Source organism: Nerophis lumbriciformis, linkage group LG14, assembly GCF_033978685.3.
Source record: "Nerophis lumbriciformis linkage group LG14, RoL_Nlum_v2.1, whole genome shotgun sequence".
Lineage (NCBI taxonomy): Eukaryota > Metazoa > Chordata > Actinopteri > Syngnathiformes > Syngnathidae > Nerophis > Nerophis lumbriciformis.
In genome coordinates, this window is record NC_084561.2 from 26,002,215 (window position 1) to 26,019,530 (window position 17,316).

The 17,316-nt window shown below is 41.1% G+C and overlaps 1 protein-coding gene across 4 annotated transcripts in view; it reads right to left on the bottom strand.

Moving 5' to 3' along the window:
* alg6 (ALG6 alpha-1,3-glucosyltransferase) overlaps positions 1–17,316 on the bottom strand; it is a 494,479-nt gene that overhangs the window by 304,737 nt on the left and 172,426 nt on the right. The gene's annotated exons all lie outside the window — the stretch shown is intronic.

Here is a 17,316-nt window from a genome sequence, read left to right on the forward strand (position 1 = left end):
CAGGTGCGCGGAATAGTGCTCAAAGGAAGACATGAAGCTGCTACAGGAAAACACAGACAAAACAGGAAGGGCCACCAAAATAACAACGCAAGACAAGAACTAAAGCACTACACACAGGAAGACACAAACAAACTCAAAATAAGGCACGACGACCTGGTGGAGATACATTTTTTTACATTTTCTGCTGGTGGTGTGCCTCCGTATTTTTTTAAGACAAAAATGTGCCTTGCCTCAAAAAAGGTTGAAAAACTCTGCTGTAGATGATGTCATACCAAGAGGGGGCGGCATACGGAGTCCGGCGATGGAAAGGTACAGTTAGTTATCTATCGATTAACCAAAAACTAATAGATAAATACCTGCAAGTTTGATCTTCAGGATCAAAAAATATCTAAACAGAACTTGTGAGTGAAATTTCGTTCATCTGGATGCTATGGGTCTTTTAAGAAAATGTTTAAAAAAATCAAAATCATAATTTTTTATTTTTCATCATGGCGTCCCCTGACTGCATGTCCCTGTTCACCAGGGACTCAAATATATTTATTGTATCCATACCAAAAACTAAAAACTAAAAACATGACCTTTGGAAGAACTGTAATGCTTCATGCCTATTTTCTGACTTGGAAATATCGCAACGATGCAGATTTTTTGCATTTATGGCGAAGTTTAATGTGTGTGTGTGTGTCACTGTGTGTCCATCATTGATGCATCTGTCTTCAACATGACGCTTCTAATGAGCAGTGATTAACAATAATGGGTCTCATTAGTTCAAACACATAATGACACCGACACTAAGAACTACTGATGTAGAGAAAATGTCAAAGTTGCTTCTTGAAGCTCAATACAACTGTTCATTGTCAGGACACATTTGGAGGAAAGGAAAAGAAAGGAAAAACGGCAACAAATTGAAGTTGGAAAGCAACATAAATTGATCTGTCCGAGATCATTAATGAATTGTTTAATAACAACACTGGAAAACTGAACTCTATGCCAGATTATGTATTTGACATCAAGGTAAACAAATATGTATATATATATTTTTTTAAACAATGTGTTTTTCTTAAAAGGCACTTTTATTTTTTTATTATTTAAAAAAATATATATTTTTGTCCTGTCCAGCTTCTCAGGCAAATCATATAGTAGATGTAGATGTCCATATCGGCTGTTCAGATTTACTTTACAAAAGAGAAGTGTCAGGATACTTCTGTTGTTGCCTTATTTGTATTTGACTTTATTAAATGTATTTATATTATCATTTGGTGCAGCCGGGCCGGAGCAGGAGGGGATAGAAGGAGAAAAAAAAGGAAGACAGAGGGCGAAATTGTGGGGACAAGAAGGGGATTAGACAGAGAGACAAAAACAACAACAGCAAACACAACAATAACAACAACAATAGAGCAACATCAGCAAATAGGATATGTACAAATATGATGGTAAAAGTGATAGCAAAGAAGCAGTTAGCGAAATAAATAATAATACAGAAATGACAAGGAGCATTATTAAACTACAAATGGAGCAATAGAAATACCAATAGAAATAGCGCTATTGATAATGAACAATACCAATAATTTACCTTTATTATCAACAATACAATTGTTCAAATGCAACAATACATATATGTAATGATAACTAGAGATACAAAAGAATGCAGAAAAATGGAGGGGAAGAAAGAGAAGCAACCTACCATAAACTTGTAGATTGTTATAGTAACAATAGGTTAAGCTTTGTCAGTGTGCCATGTGTTACCCAGTTTACCCTAGGGCAACAACGTTAATATATGTTTGATGAAACGTGATTATGTGCATGAATGTATGTATGTATATGTTAATGTTTGTAATGTTTCAAGTTTATTCACAATACCATATAACAGATACAATAGTAGTAAAATATCATCATTTAAAGATGTTGGTACGTGAAAGGGTCCCCCAAATAAGCTAGAAGAAGCTTTTGACAGGGGGTCCAGAGGATAGAATATACATGAAATGATGGAATATACATGGAATGATGGAACATGGTAGCAAGTACAACAACAATAAACAACGCTATATGATTAACACAAGATAATAGTACTAAATAATAGTACTAAAGCACTTGTATATGTACAGAATGTGTATATGTACTGTATGTTTGTACAGTGAATGCTCGAAAGCATTCACACACAGTTTTCTACATCAAAATTCATCTATTTATTAAACTTCTTCTTCTCCAGATTTTGGCACGCTCTACCTTCCACATTTTTCACCCAATTCAAACGGGAATTGCGGGCTTTCCCTTGACAAATTCCAAAAATTTCCAGATTTCCGGGACAATTTTCCCATTCAAAGTTAATTGGCCATTTTTCAAACTTCCACCAGTTCCACATTTTTCAACCGATTCAAACCATTCCACCTTCAAAACATTCCACCATCCTGGAAATTCAAACTACTTTTTTTCCAAGTAAAAAAAAAAAAAATTCCAGGATTTTCCAGAATTCCTGGTTTTCCAAAGCCCTATTTCCACCCTTTTTTCTGGCGATTACTCCTTCCACATTTTTCGACGCATTTCAACCGTTCTATCGTCAAAACATTCCTCCTAATTAGGACAAAAAACGAAGTTGTTTTTTGAACTGGCAAAATTCCCGGTTTTCCCGAAATTCGAGGAATTCCGTAATACCATTTCTCAATTCAACATGTTACTACTTCAACATTTCTCAACCGATTTGTAAAAATACAACACCAACCATTTCAACTCTCTCAGACCATTCAAGTTGTTTACCATTTTTTTTTAAATTCCCGCTTTTCCCGAAATTCCCAAATTTTGGGAAATCCCCATTGAAATGAATGGGACATTCTTCAAAGTTCTACAACTCCCACATTTTTCATCTGATTCAAACTGTTCCAACTTCAAAATATCAACAATTTTAAAACAATTCCAGGATTTACGTTCAACTTCAGCATTGGAGCATTCACACGCAATTCCTTCAGGAATTGCCTCATCTAGTTCAATTTGCAATTCTTAAATTAAGCATCCTCGAGATGATTTTATATGTGGGGGGAAAACCAAAATATCTTATTTGAATCGTTAGTTTCTCAATTTTTACATTTTTGAACTAGAATCGAAAACAATTAATTATTCATGATTAAAATTGGATTAGTCAATGACTTAAAATAAGTAAATACGTCTTAAAACTAGGGAACATTTTCAAAATAAAAGGTTTAATCTTGGCAAGTGGCAAATTATTTGCAGTGTAACAGAATGTAAATGATAATGATAAATGGGTTGTACTTGTATAGCGCTTTTCTACCTTCAAGGTACTCAAAGCGCTTTGACACTACTTCCACATTTACCCATTCACACACACATTCACACACTGATGGAGGGAGCTGCCATGCAAGGCGCTAACCATCACCCATCAGGAGCAAGGGTGAAGTGTCTTGCTCAGGACACAACGGACATGACGAGGTTGGTACTAGGTGGGGATTGAACCAGGGACCCTTGGGTTGCGCACGGCCACTCTCCCACTGCGCCACGCCGTCCCATTTATAAATGTACCCATTTATTGTATTTTTTGATAGTACTTGATCATGTTAACCCTTGTTTCAGAAACTAAATATATGATGTAGCCTGGTTGTACATGTAATACTGTATATCTTGCTTAGATTTCAGTCTTTATTCATATTATACTGCTAATGTCAGTGTCAAGGCCATTAAAGTCAAGGAATGCTAACAGTTTGCTAACTTAGTCAGAGTCTCTCAGGTGCCAGGACAGTCCAAGCCTCCCGAAACGAACACCACGAATGTCTCCCGTCCTCTTATTGACATATCAGTGTCTTTATAGTTAGAAATCATCCATATTTTTCCAGTTGCCCCCATAACTCTTGTTTTGTCGCGTCTCATGCTACGTATCTGGAGCAGTGTGGCATACCAGCGTGAAAGAAGATACAGAGGAGAGTGACATGCTGCTCAGAAGCAGGCGCTGCCTAAAACACTACTCATGAATTATTACACTATCCTTTATGATAGAAAGACAACTATTTGATAACCAAATCATGCAAATGAGTTTGTATAAGCAATGTTACTCACATATCAGCACACATACACGACTTAAAAAACATTAACTTGGATATCCGTCTTAAAAGACATGAGCAAGATGCCCAGAAGAAAGTTGGCGTAAAAAAAGGTACATTTTTATTTATGATTTTGGTAAACATTTGGGACCTGCACTGCAAAAACTGAAATCTAAGTAAGATTATATATCTCAAATAAGGGTGATATTTGCTTATTTTCTGTCTGATAAGACAATTCTTCTCACTAAGCATATTTTATGTTAGAGTCTTTTACTTGTTTTAAGGGTTTTGGTCCTAAATGATCTCAGTAAGATATTACAACTTGTTGCTGAGATTTGATGACCTACATTGAGTAAAACAAGCTTGAAACTAGAATATCAACTGTTGCAAAGCTGTGTCATCAACACCCACAAGTATAAAACTACTTTTTTAAAGTAATAACTTCTTATTTTAAGCATGTAAAAAAAAAAATCATGACTTTGACACAATTGTGTCTCATATTAAAACAGACGACAGCCAAATGGACTTTGCTGTTTTATTTTCAATGAAACAAGAGAAAATACATACTCATATAGTAGTACAGTTGTTATTAGTGAGAATATACTTACTTTAAGGTATTTTTGGGTTCATTGAGGTTAGCTAATTTTACTTGTTTTGGAAAGGCTTGACAAGCCAAATGTTCTTGTTCTGTTGGCAGATAATTTTGCTTAGTTCAAATAAAATACCCCTCATTTTATTTTATTTTTTTCTTGTTGTGAACACTGACTTTTTGCAGTGTGATTGATTAAAGGTTTGCGTGTACTAAAGCACGTGCAAACTTAACAGCGCACGCAAAGCTGATTTACTAAACGTGTGCACAGAGAATTGCTTCTCTTTCGTGAGTAAAATAAGGAGTGCAATCCATTTAGTGTGTTTGTTGTTTTTTTTCGTGTTTTTTTTTCACATATAAGATTTTATTAATACATCTCAAATGTGAGAAAAAAAAACTTCTTAGAAAATACATTTTCTTGCGTATTTTTCTTCACATTCCCAGGAGTGCACTGATGAGAACAAGGGTTTTCAATGTAGTGTGATTGTGTCAATGTAGAGGCACCGCACGACTGCTTCTAAAATGCCCATAAAAAGTGGAACATGTCTGCTGCATGTTTGAAAACGTAGCAAAACGCGACAATTAACATAAATGTGCAGCTTTCTGTGGTGAAAGCCTCGCATACTACAAGCAAAAACCTCGCTTAAATTAGGCGGTCTGCACCACTTTTCAATTGCACATGCAGTCTTAAACCCTGTCTACATTAAGCCGGATAACTCATTAAACGAATAATCATTTAGCCTAAGCCCCGTTTCGGCCACACTAAATCATCGTTTAAGGTTCCTCTCCTTGGATTAGGCCCTGTTTACACTAAGCCGGATAAGGTTATCCAGGGTAAATACCACCGAACCTTATCCTTGTCCACACACACACACACACAATGGTCGTTTAAGCCCCCTTCCCTCCTCTGTCCGCCTGCGCAACGCGACCTAGTACGCATGCGCGGAGAATGCGCACGTCATAGTCACCTCCAGTGTTGCTTTGTGTGCAAGTTCTTAATTTAAATTTAACTTATCTGAACAATATCCAGTGTTGTGGTATTTCAATTAACTGGAATCCAGTGTGCTGTGGGGCCCTATTGTAGTGAATCACACCTGAGCCATCATAAATTAATCAAATCTTTATTAGACATGTGAAAGTAAACAATGTGATAAAGAACATTTTACATCAATCAATCTAGGGATCTAGATATCTGGTCAGGACACTCCTCACTCTTTTGCCTTCACCTTCATTGTCCATTCCTTTTTGGTGACTTTATATACTCTGGACCTAGACGTTGAGTCCGCGACATACATGGCGGACAATAACTGATACAGTCTGCTTTGCCAGTCCAAATGCATTCAATGTTTTCCGTAATCTTCCCTCGTTGGCCAGGTAATACAAAGCACACACTACCTTTTTTATCACATCCACGGGAGCCCGCATTCTCGTTGACTCTCCTTCGACAAATGGACAAAGTTTTTTGGTAAGTAAAATCACAGCTGACATTCGGAAGTTCTCTTGCCGTCTGAGAAGTGTTGTATCCCAAATAGCTGCAATCGCTTTCTCTTAAAGTCCTACTGAAATGTGATTTTCTTATTTAAACGGGGATAGCAGGTCCATTCTATGTGTCATACTTGATCATTTCGCGATATTGCCATATTTTTGCTGAAAGGATTTAGTAGAGAACATCGACGATAAAGTTCGCAACTTTTGGTCGCTGATAAAAAAGCCTTGCCTGTACCGGAAGTAGCAGACGATATGCGCGTGACGTCACAGGCTGTGGAGCTCCTCACATCCGCACATTGTTTACAATCATGGCCACCAGCAGCGAGAGCGATTCGGACCGAGAAAGCGACGATTTCCCCATTAATTTGAGCGAGGATGAAATATTCGTGGATGAGGAAAGTGAGAGTGAAGGACTAGAGGGCAGTGGGAGCGATTCAGAAGATGCTGTGAGAGGCGGGTGGCACCTGATATTCAGCTGGGAATGACTAAAACAGTAAATAAACACAAGACATATATATACTCTATTAGCCACAACACAACCAGGCTTATATTTAATATGCCCCAAATTAATCCCGCATAACAAACACCTCCCCCCTCCCGTCCATATAACCCGCCAATACAACTCAAACACCTGCACAACACACTCAATCCCACAGCCCAAAGTATCATTCACCTCCCCAAAGTTCATACAGCACATATATTTCCCCAAAGTTACGTACGTGACATGCACATAGCGGCACGCACGTACGGGCAAGCGATCAAATGTTTGGAAGCCGCTAAAGATGCGCGGATAGGCAATTATTTCATCCGCAACCGCATGACAAAAGTCGTCAACCATCCGCATCCACCCGAATTAACATTTAATCAACACCGCACCCGCCCGCACCCGCCCGTTGTTATATATCTAATATAGACGATGCAAGGCATTAGTGAGGTTATAAAGCTTTTGCCTGTTAAAGAAAGGCGACTGATCCAATGCAGCAATCATCTGGGAGCCGCGCTGAGCGCACCTCCAAGCGCGTGGAGGTGCGATGTCCCTCGCACCCGGGCTCGCGCCCGAGGCTTCAGCGCGCACCGCGGCGCCCATCCTACTCGTCGCGGCCTAGCCCTAGCGGCTCTCGCTGCCGGCGACGGCAGGGTATGGGCCCGACGCTCCAGCGCCATCCATTTTCAGGGCTTGATTCGGCAGGTGGGTTGTTACACACTCCTTAGCGGGTTCCGACTTCCATGGCCACCGTCCTGCTGTCTATATCAACCAACACCTTTTCTGGGGTCTGATGAGCGTCGGCATCGGGCGCCTTAACCCGGCGTTCGGTTCATCCCGCAGCGCCAGTTCTGCTTGCCCCACCCCTTTCGTGACCCCTGTTACGCGCCCCCGGCAACGGGGGTGGCGGGCAGGTAAGCTGCGCGGGCGGAGCGCGCGGAGTGACCCCTGTTACGAGCCCCCGGCCACGGGGGTGGCGGGCAGGTAAGCTGCTTACCTGCTGCGCGTGACGCCGGCCGCGGCGAAGGCGGACGAGGCGGGGTGTCGTGCGGTGGGCGCGGTGGTGACCCTGGACGTGCGTCGGGCCCTTCTCGCGGATCACCTCAGCTACGGCTCCCGGTGGGGCCCTCTCGGGGGAAGGGGCCTCGGTCCCGGACCCCGGCGAGGCGTCCCTTCTCCGCTCCGTAAAAGTGTCCATCTCTTTTTTTTTTTCTTCTTCTGTTGTGGCATATGCTGCAGGTGCCTGCTCGTTTTTCGTATGTGGGGAACAACATTTAACTATGTATATATATTTCCGAATTGGTTTAACTGCCACCCGCCTGAATCTATTTAAAATCTAATTTTTTTTATTTCAACCGCCCGACCCGACCCGCAGATAAAATCTAATTTTTTTTTATTTCAACCGCCCGAACCGCGGATAATCCGCGGACTCCGCGGTTGTGTCCGCAAACCGCGCATCTCTAGAAGCCGCAGCTGCATGCGTACTCACGGTACCGCGTCTGTGTATCCAACTCAAAGTCCTCCTGGTAAGGGTCTCTGTTGTCCCAGTTCTCCACAGGCCAATGGTAAAGCTTGACTGTCATCATTCGGGAATGTAAACAATGAAACACCGGCTGTGTTTGTGTTGTTGTAGCCGGTCCGCAATACACCGCTTCCCACCTACAGCTTTCTTCTTTGCTGTCTCCATTGTTCATTGAACAAATTGCAAAAGATTTACCAACACAGATGTCCAGAATACTGTGGAATTTTGCGATGAAAACAAACGACTTAATAGCTGGCTACCATGCTGTCCCAAAATGTCCTCTACAATCCGTGACGTCACGCGCCGGCGTCATCATACCGAGACGTTTTCAGCAGGATATTTCACGCGAAATTTAAAATTGCACTTGCACATTGGCATGTGTTGCAATGTTAAGATTTCATCATTGATATATAAACTATAAGACTGCGTGGTCGGTAGTAGTGGGTTTCAGTAGGCCTTTAAGGTATTCATGTGTGATTTCCACAAGCATCTGTACATGTAGAGGAAGGAGAAACACGGGCATGTCTGGATGACTCGCCTCCATTTTTTTAGTGGTTGCGCCGAGTTACTGAACGGGTTGTTATGAAGCTGGCTGGGGCGCGTTCCTGTGTGGGGCGCGGTCTTTCTGGCGTCACTTCCTCTCCGAACTCAGTTTGTAAACGATCAATGAGTCCATACAAAGCTAAGAGCCGGAGATTCAAGAAATAGACGGCACACTTACGTAAAAAAATTGCTCGAGGAGGGGGGCCTTAAACGATGGTTTAGTGTGGCTGAAACGGGGCTTAGGCTAAATAATTATTTGTTTAAGGGGTTAAACGACTTAGTGTGGACATGGCCTTAGTGTAGCAGGGGCCTTAGTAGTAATATTATACACAATTTTATTGTTTGCACACAACGTTTGGCACAGGGTATTTGGATCTTAGTAGTTCAGGCCCTAAATGTCTCTTAGGACTTTCCCGTAAGTTAGCACAGCTGTTAATTAGAAAGTTAACGGTTTGGAAACAGAAAAAGTAAGATGTGTGTGGAGAAACACACTATTCTGAAGTTGCAGTAGCCTCTTCTTGGACAGCTGTCGCAGGCCAGGAATCTTACACCACTTGCAGACAGACAGCAAGGGGGAAACATAATTTTACGCCAATTAGCTGTTATGTACATAGTAAGGACGGCACATCCATGCCTGTGTAAATGGGACAGCTGGAACCAAGGAGCAGCTTAATAATGAAAGTCTCAAGAGCTACTGTGTATGTTATGCTATGTTAGATGTTATGTATGATATGGTATATACTTCAGTTGTATTTACTTATAATTCAGTTTAATTTTGTGTTGTCCCATTCTTTTGCTGTTGTTATTTACTATTGCTTTTGTATTGTTGGTATTGTCTCCTACATTTGATTTATTATATTGTCCTCTTTTTGCAGTGCCCTTGAGAAGGTTTTGGTTATGCTTTCCCTTTGTAATTGAGCTACACTCGGCTGACCATATTGTGAAATCCCAAAAAGAGGACACATATATGCGTGCCAAGGCGGGCAGCACGCCAAGGCCGGACTAGGTGAAAATTTGCCAATGATACTCGAACTTGCTTTATAAATAATATATTTATTTAAATAAAGTATTTTTTCTCCTCTGTTGACAGCAGTGTTGGCGCTAGGAATTTTCAAAATGGGGTCTCACAGTAAATTTCTGGGGTGCCACTTTTTTGGAAGCGTTTTGAAAAAAATAAATAAACGTAGGCATTATTCTGTTATATCTCACATTCTATATTGTGTTTTGGAAAAAGGTTGTCATAAATGTTACTTAATTCATTAAAAAAAAAAAAAAAAAAAGAAGACAAATTTGTATACATATGTAAATGTATTCAGTTATAAACATTCATTCACTTTCTTCTTTCCTTCATGGATCTGAACTTTACCGCTGCTGGTAGTTTTTTCTATGTTTTTATTTAATAAGTTGTAGGTGCATTTATTTCAGTATAAAAGTGTAAAAAGTGTTTTGCTTGGGTCATGAAATGATGATAATGGTGTGCCAGGGCATACATACATTTTATATTTAACGCTTAAATCTCTGGAGTCTACATCAACTTCAGATCTATTCCTCATTTCAAAATGTTTTAGTTTTTTTTTATGTTGTTTGTTTGTTTGTTTTCTGCCCTTTTTTGTCAAACAAAACTATGTTTTTAATGGCAAACACACAAAATATGCAAAATCTTCCACCAAAAATATTTTTCAAAGTGGAATATTTGATGTGAAGTAATCGGAACCTTGGATGGGTCAATAATTCATAATAACATTGATTTTGATTCAATATTATGTTTTGAGCAATGACAGTTTGAAAGAAAAAAAATATCTTTGTTTTATTAGTCAACATTGCAACTTTTTCTAAATTACATTTCACCTTTAAGCTTTTTTTTTATTTCACTTTTGTTATGTTTTTGTTTATTTTAATAGTATTTTTAGAATGTGCCGTGGGCCTTCAAAACATTAGCTGTGGGCCGCAAATGGCCTCCGGGGCACACTTTTGACACCCCTGCTATAGATAATAAAAAATTAAATCTGATAAATCTATGGATAAAAAGCAGAGTCTGGCGACACATGCGAGTTTATCATAACTCTCTCGCTCTCTCTGTCTCTGCCCCTCCCTCACCAATGCTGCTGCGTGCGCACGCCTTCACAATTTGTTTTGTTATTAACCCCTTCTTGACCCTGAACGTACATTGAAAATACACGCAACCCTAACTCAAAATGCCGGACATTTGAGGCATTTAAGAAACTCCGCCCGGACAGCCCCGCAAAAGAGGACATGTCCGGGGAAAAGAGGACGTATGGTCAGTCTAAGCTACATTGTCAAACAATTTATCTTGGGGATCAATAAAGTTTGTCTAAGTCTAATGATAATATTTTAGCCAGTGCAAATGAATGTCTTCTGCTTTTTGGTGAGTTCTAAGTTTATTGTCATGCTCTCTTTCGCAGTGGTGCAACAACGTAAACACTTCCAAGTCGGCCTTGTGTAGATTCCAACAGGCCGCAGGAGGCTGCGTATTTGGGGAGGCGGTGCAAACCTTGTTTAGCACGTTAATAAAACAGCATTTAGCGTCGTCACAACAACTGTTTAAAAAAAGCAGAGCCTCCAGCAAATGAGGGCAATGATGCGGTGCAAAGTCACAGCCCTTCACTAAAGCAGTGTGCATAACTTACGGCCTGCTGTTGTGTACAGTTTCGGGTGCACAGCTGTGCGCGCGCGCGACTCCTTCCGAGTGATTTTCAGTGTGAAGTTATGGTGTTGATTAGTGCAGTGACAGGTGCCATGATTAAAATGGCTGATAGTAATAGTGCAGCATTCATGCATTGACAACTTTGCTCTGCATGGCATTGTGAGCGGTGATGTACGACACCATTAGGGTAACCTCAGGGCCCAGGAGGACACTTATCTCCCTCGTCACGTCCTTCACACTTCCCATTCTCCCTTCAACAAAAGGACGCCTGTTCCCTCGTCTGCATGCTTACGAATTGAGTGTGTGTGCGTGTGTGTGTGTGTGTGTGTGTGTCTCTTCTTGTGTATATGCATGCTCACTGTCCACTTCTGATATACCTTGATTTTAATTTTTTAATTTTAATCCGTTCCAAAAGTTCAGATGAAGCCGAGATCGTACAAAACCGAACAATTTTTCCCATAATAAATAATAGAATTAAATTATGCTATTCCAGACCCCCCAAAGACACATTTTATAGAGATTAATTATACCGTATTTTCCGGTAAAATCTTCCACTTAAAATCCTTTTTTTCTCTCAAAACTCGACAGTGCGCCCTATAACCTGGTGCGCCTATTGTAAGGAATAATTTTAGTTGTTCATACTCACCTCAAAGCTATTTTATTTGGTACATGGTGTAATGATAAGTGTGACCAGTAGATGGCAGTCAAACATAAGAGATACGTGTAGACTGCACTATGATGGGTCTCAAGTAAATAACACCTACATTTTATATGTTCCATTGAAAATATAGAACATTATACACGGCGCTCAAAAATTTTTCAAAAATGTTTTAGTACGACTTTGGTAAGCTATGAAGCCGCACCGCTTGAAGGATTGTAGGCGCATTAAACATACGAGTATTATTATGGTCTTTGTATAAGGTAAGACATATTATCAGGCGTTTTGTTTCGCGATATTAAGCAAAAGCAACTTGTCTTACCTTCTGGTACCTGCTGATTTGTATTTGGGATCCGCATAAATCCTGAAAAATTGCGCGTGTCCGCGCCGACGCCATAGTTGATAAGCTTCTTCTTTTCCTCTATCTTCTTGTTATGTGACATTCATTTTCCGCTGTTGCCATTTCTAATATAAAGTAGTGTAAAGTTCTTACTTATATCTGTCAGTAAACTCGCCATGAAAGCATTAAAACATACCGGTGTCGTGAGTCTAAATTAATCAACCAAGGAACTTTATTTATTAGAGTTCCGGTCGGACGGTTTTTCACGGGTCACATTTCCGGTGTTGTTGTTTCCAGATGGCGGCGCCCTGATGGCAGCGGCTTGCAGACGCTCTTGGAAGTGTAGAGCGATTTGGCAAAAATACCCGTCAATTCTGTCTATTTCATGGCTGGCTCACAGCGTGGACACTTCGTGATCAGATACGACCGACAGACGATTCTGGATGTGGATAGATCGGGTCGTTATAGGCTGAAAGATGCGGGTACTTTCGACCTCCTCGCTAGCATGGGGATTCTTCGCCGGCTACATCCAACGGCCTCTAAAGCAGCGGAGTCAAGTACCAGCGGGGACCGTCAACGGAAGACACGTAAGCGGTGTGAGCGGAAGCAGAAGCGGGGATGCCGAGCGGGGCTAACAACAAAGCGAAAGGCTAATCCTCAAAGAAGCGCTAGTCCGGGTGAGAAGTTTGTTAAAATAGAACTAGCCAGCGCCAGGCTGGATAATACCTGCACACATAGCAACTATTTTAGAACAATACACAACTCAAAATTTTTTTTTTCTGTGTCAGAAGTAGACATGCACTCTACTGAGGTGGCAAGTTATGATGCGTTCGGTTTATCACAACATCAAGCAAACAATCGGAAAATTCCCGTCATATCAATTCCTAGATATGGTCGAAATTATTTAAAGTGCACTACACATAATAAACACAACATTATTAATATTGCTACTACGGATAATTTCAACAAAAACTCCTCAAAACAGCCCACTACCTATAATATGGGCTTCTTAAACATAAGATCATTATCTTCCAAAACGCTATTAGTTAATGAGGTCATTAGAGACAATAATCTTGACGTTATTGGTCTCGCCGAGACCTGGCTCAAACCAGACGATTTCTTTGCGCTGGGTGAGGCGTCTCCTCCTGGCTATGCGGGAGCGCATATTGCCCGTCCCATTAAAAGGGGTGGGGGAGTTGCACTCATACACAATAAAAACTTTAATCTTACCCCGAACCTAAATAATAAATATAACTCGTTTGAGATGCTTACTATGAGGTTTGTCACACCGCTGCCTCTCCACCTGGCTGTTATCTACCGCCCCCCAGGACCCAATTCGGACTTCATCAGTGAATTTTCAGAGTTCGTTGCTGATTTAGTGACGCACGCCGACAATATAATCATAATGGGGGACTTTAATATCCATATGAATACCCCATCGGACCCTCAGTGCATGGCGCTCCAGACTATAATTGATAGCTGTGGTCTTACACAAATAATAAATGAACCTACGCATCGCAACGGAAATACGATAGATCTAGTGCTGGTCAGGGGTGTCACCACCTCCAAAGTTACGATACTCCCGTATACTAAAGTAATGTCCGATCATTACCTTATAAAATTTGAAGTTCTGACTCATTGTCAACAAACTAATAATAATAACTATTATAGCAGCCGCAACATTAATGCTGCCACAACGATGACTCTTGCTGGCCTACTGCCTTCGGTAATGGCACCATTCCCAAATTATGTCGGCTCTATTGATAACCTCACTAACAACTTTAACGACGCCCTGCGCGACACCATTGATAGTATAGCACCGCTAAAGCTTAAAAGAGCCCCTAAAAGGCGCACCCCATGGTTTACAGAAGAAACTAGAGCCCATAAATTATCATGTAGAAAGCTGGAACGCAAATGGCGTGCTACTAAACTTGAGGTTTTCCATCAAGCATGGAGTGATAGTTTAATAACTTATAAACACATGCTTACCCTAGCTAAAGCTAAATATTACTCAAATCTCATCCACCTCAACAAAAATGATCAGAAATTTTTGTTTAGTACAGTAGCATCGCTAACCCAACAAGAGACTCCTCCCAGTAGCTCCACCCACTCAGCAGATGATTTTATGAATTTCTTTAATAAGAAAATTGAACTCATTAGAAAGGAGATTAAAGACAATGCATCGCAGCTACAACTGGGTTCTATTAACACAGATACGACTGTATCTACGAAGGATACCGCCCTCCAAAATAGTTTCTCTCTCTTTGATGAAATAACATTAGAGGAATTGTTAAGATGTGTCAATGGGACAAAACAAACAACATGTTTACTTGACCCATTTCCTGGGAAACTTATTAAGGAGCTTTTTGTATTATTAGGTCCATCAGTGCTAAATATTATAAACTTATCACTTTCCTCTGGCACTGTTCCACTAGCATTCAAAAAAGCGGTTATTCATCCTTTGCTCAAAAGACCTAACCTCGATCCCGACCTCATGGTAAACTACCGGCCGGTGTCCCACCTTCCGTTTATCTCGAAAATCCTCGAAAAAATTGTCGCACAGCAGCTAAATGAACACTTAATGTCTAACAATCTCTGTGAACCTTTTCAATCCGGTTTCAGGGCAAATCACTCTACGGAGACAGCCCTCGCAAAAATGACTAATGATCTACTGCTAACGATGGATTCTGATGCGTCATCTATGTTGCTGCTTCTTGATCTTAGCGCTGCTTTCGATACCGTCGATCATAATATTTTATTAGAGCGTATCAAAACACGTATTGGTATGTCAGACTTAGCCTTGTCGTGGTTTAACTCTTATCTTACTGACAGGATGCAGTGCGTCTCCCATAACAATGTGACCTCGGACTATGTTAAGGTAACGTGCGGAGTCCCCCAAGGTTCGGTTCTTGGCCCTGCACTCTTTAGTATTTACATGTTGCCGCTAGGCGACATCATACGCAAATACGGTGATAGCTTTCATTGCTATGCTGATGACACCCAACTCTACATGCCCCTAAAGCTGACCAACACGCCGGATTGTAGTCAGCTGGAGGCGTGTCTTAATGAAATTAAACAATGGATGTCCGCTAACTTCTTGCAACTCAACACTAAGAAAACGGAAATGCTGATTATCGGTCCTGCTAAACACCGACATTTATTTGATAATACCACCTTAACATTTGACAACCAAACAATTACACAAAGCGACTCAGTAAAGAATCTGGGTATTATCTTCGACCCAACTCTCTCCTTTGAGTCACACATTAAGAGTGTTACTAAAACGGCCTTCTTTCATCTCCGTAATATCGCTAAAATTCGTTCCATTTTGTCCACTAGCGACGCTGAGATCATTTTTCATGCGTTCGTTACGTCTCGTCTCGATTACTGTAACGTATTACTTTCGGGTCTCCCTATGTCTAGCATTAAAAGATTACAGTTGGTACAAAATGCGGCTGCTAGACTTTTGACAAGAACAAGAAAGTTTGATCATATTACGCCTATACTGGCTCACCTGCACTGGCTTCTTGTGCACTTAAGATGCGACTTTAAGGTTTTACTACTTACATATAAAATACTACACGGTCTAGCTCCAGCCTATCTTGCCGATTGTATTGTACCATATGCAGGGCCGGCCCGTGGCATAGGCCGTATAGGCAAATGCTAAGGGCGCCGTCCATCAGGGGGCGCCACGCCAGTGCCACAAATGTTGGAGAAAAAAGAAAAAAGAAAAAAATGTTGGTACTATTATTTCTAAATACAAAAAATAATCCCACGTTAATTAAAATGCAAAGTAAAGCCTATTTATTAGAAATATTATTTGTTACAACATTACGCCCCCCCCCCCTCCCCTCGCACGGTGAGCCCCCTCCCTTCCCGTATCATGACTCTTTTTGGACGTCACCACATCAAAAAATCAACACAAGATGTCAAAACGGCCAAAACTGTCAGGTGCCCAGGGAAGAAAAAAGAGAAAAGAAGAGGAGGAGAAACGAGAAAAGACAGAGGTAGCAGGTAGGTAACGTTAGCCTACATGAAATTATTTGTCTGTTACAGAATGTGATAGTAGCTGGCTTTTTAGCATTAAGCTAATGTTACATGATTCGGCAATTGCTAATCAATAAATAGCTAGTTCTGTTTTAACGTCGGGTTAATATTGTGGAGGGGGCTAAATTGTTATGGAAAATAATAATGTAACGTTAGGTAATTACAGTACTCCCCCCTTACATTCCTTTTGGGACATTTGTATTAGATCTTTAAGCAGGTGTTTTTTGTTTACATTGGTATTGCCTTCTGGTTAGCTAATGTTTGCCCTGCAGGTAATAGTCACTTTTCCACCCCTTTATATATTAGGTATAGTTGTAAGTAAAAAAAAAAAGGTCAAAGACAAAGCTATTCGGGTTCTTGTGAGTATATACACTTCACTGCCGATGTGGGGGGGGCGCCACCTAAAATCTTGCCTAGGGCGCCAGATTGGTTAGGGCCGGGCCTGACCATATGTCCCGGCAAGAAATCTGCGTTCAAAGAACTCCGGCTTATTAGTGATTCCCAGAGCCCAAAAAAAGTCTGCGGGCTGTAGAGCGTTTTCTATTCGGGCTCCAGCACTATGGAATGCCCTCCCGGTAACAGTTAGAGATGCTACCTCAGTAGAAACATTTAAGTCCCATCTCAAAACTCATTTGTATACTCTAGCCTTTGAATAGCCCCCCTTTTTTAGACCAGTTGATCTGCCGTTTCTTTTCTTTTCTCCTCTGCTCCCCCCTATCCCTTGTGGAAGGGGAGACACACAGATCCGGTGGCCATGGATGGGGTGCTGGCTGTCCGGGGTCGGGACCCGGGGTGGACCGCTCGCCTGTATATCGGTTGGGAACATCTCTGCGCTGCTGACCCGTCTCCGCTCGGGATGGTTTCCTGCTGACCCCACTGTGGACTGGACTCTTACTGTTATGCTGGATCCACTATGGACTGGACTCTCACAATATTA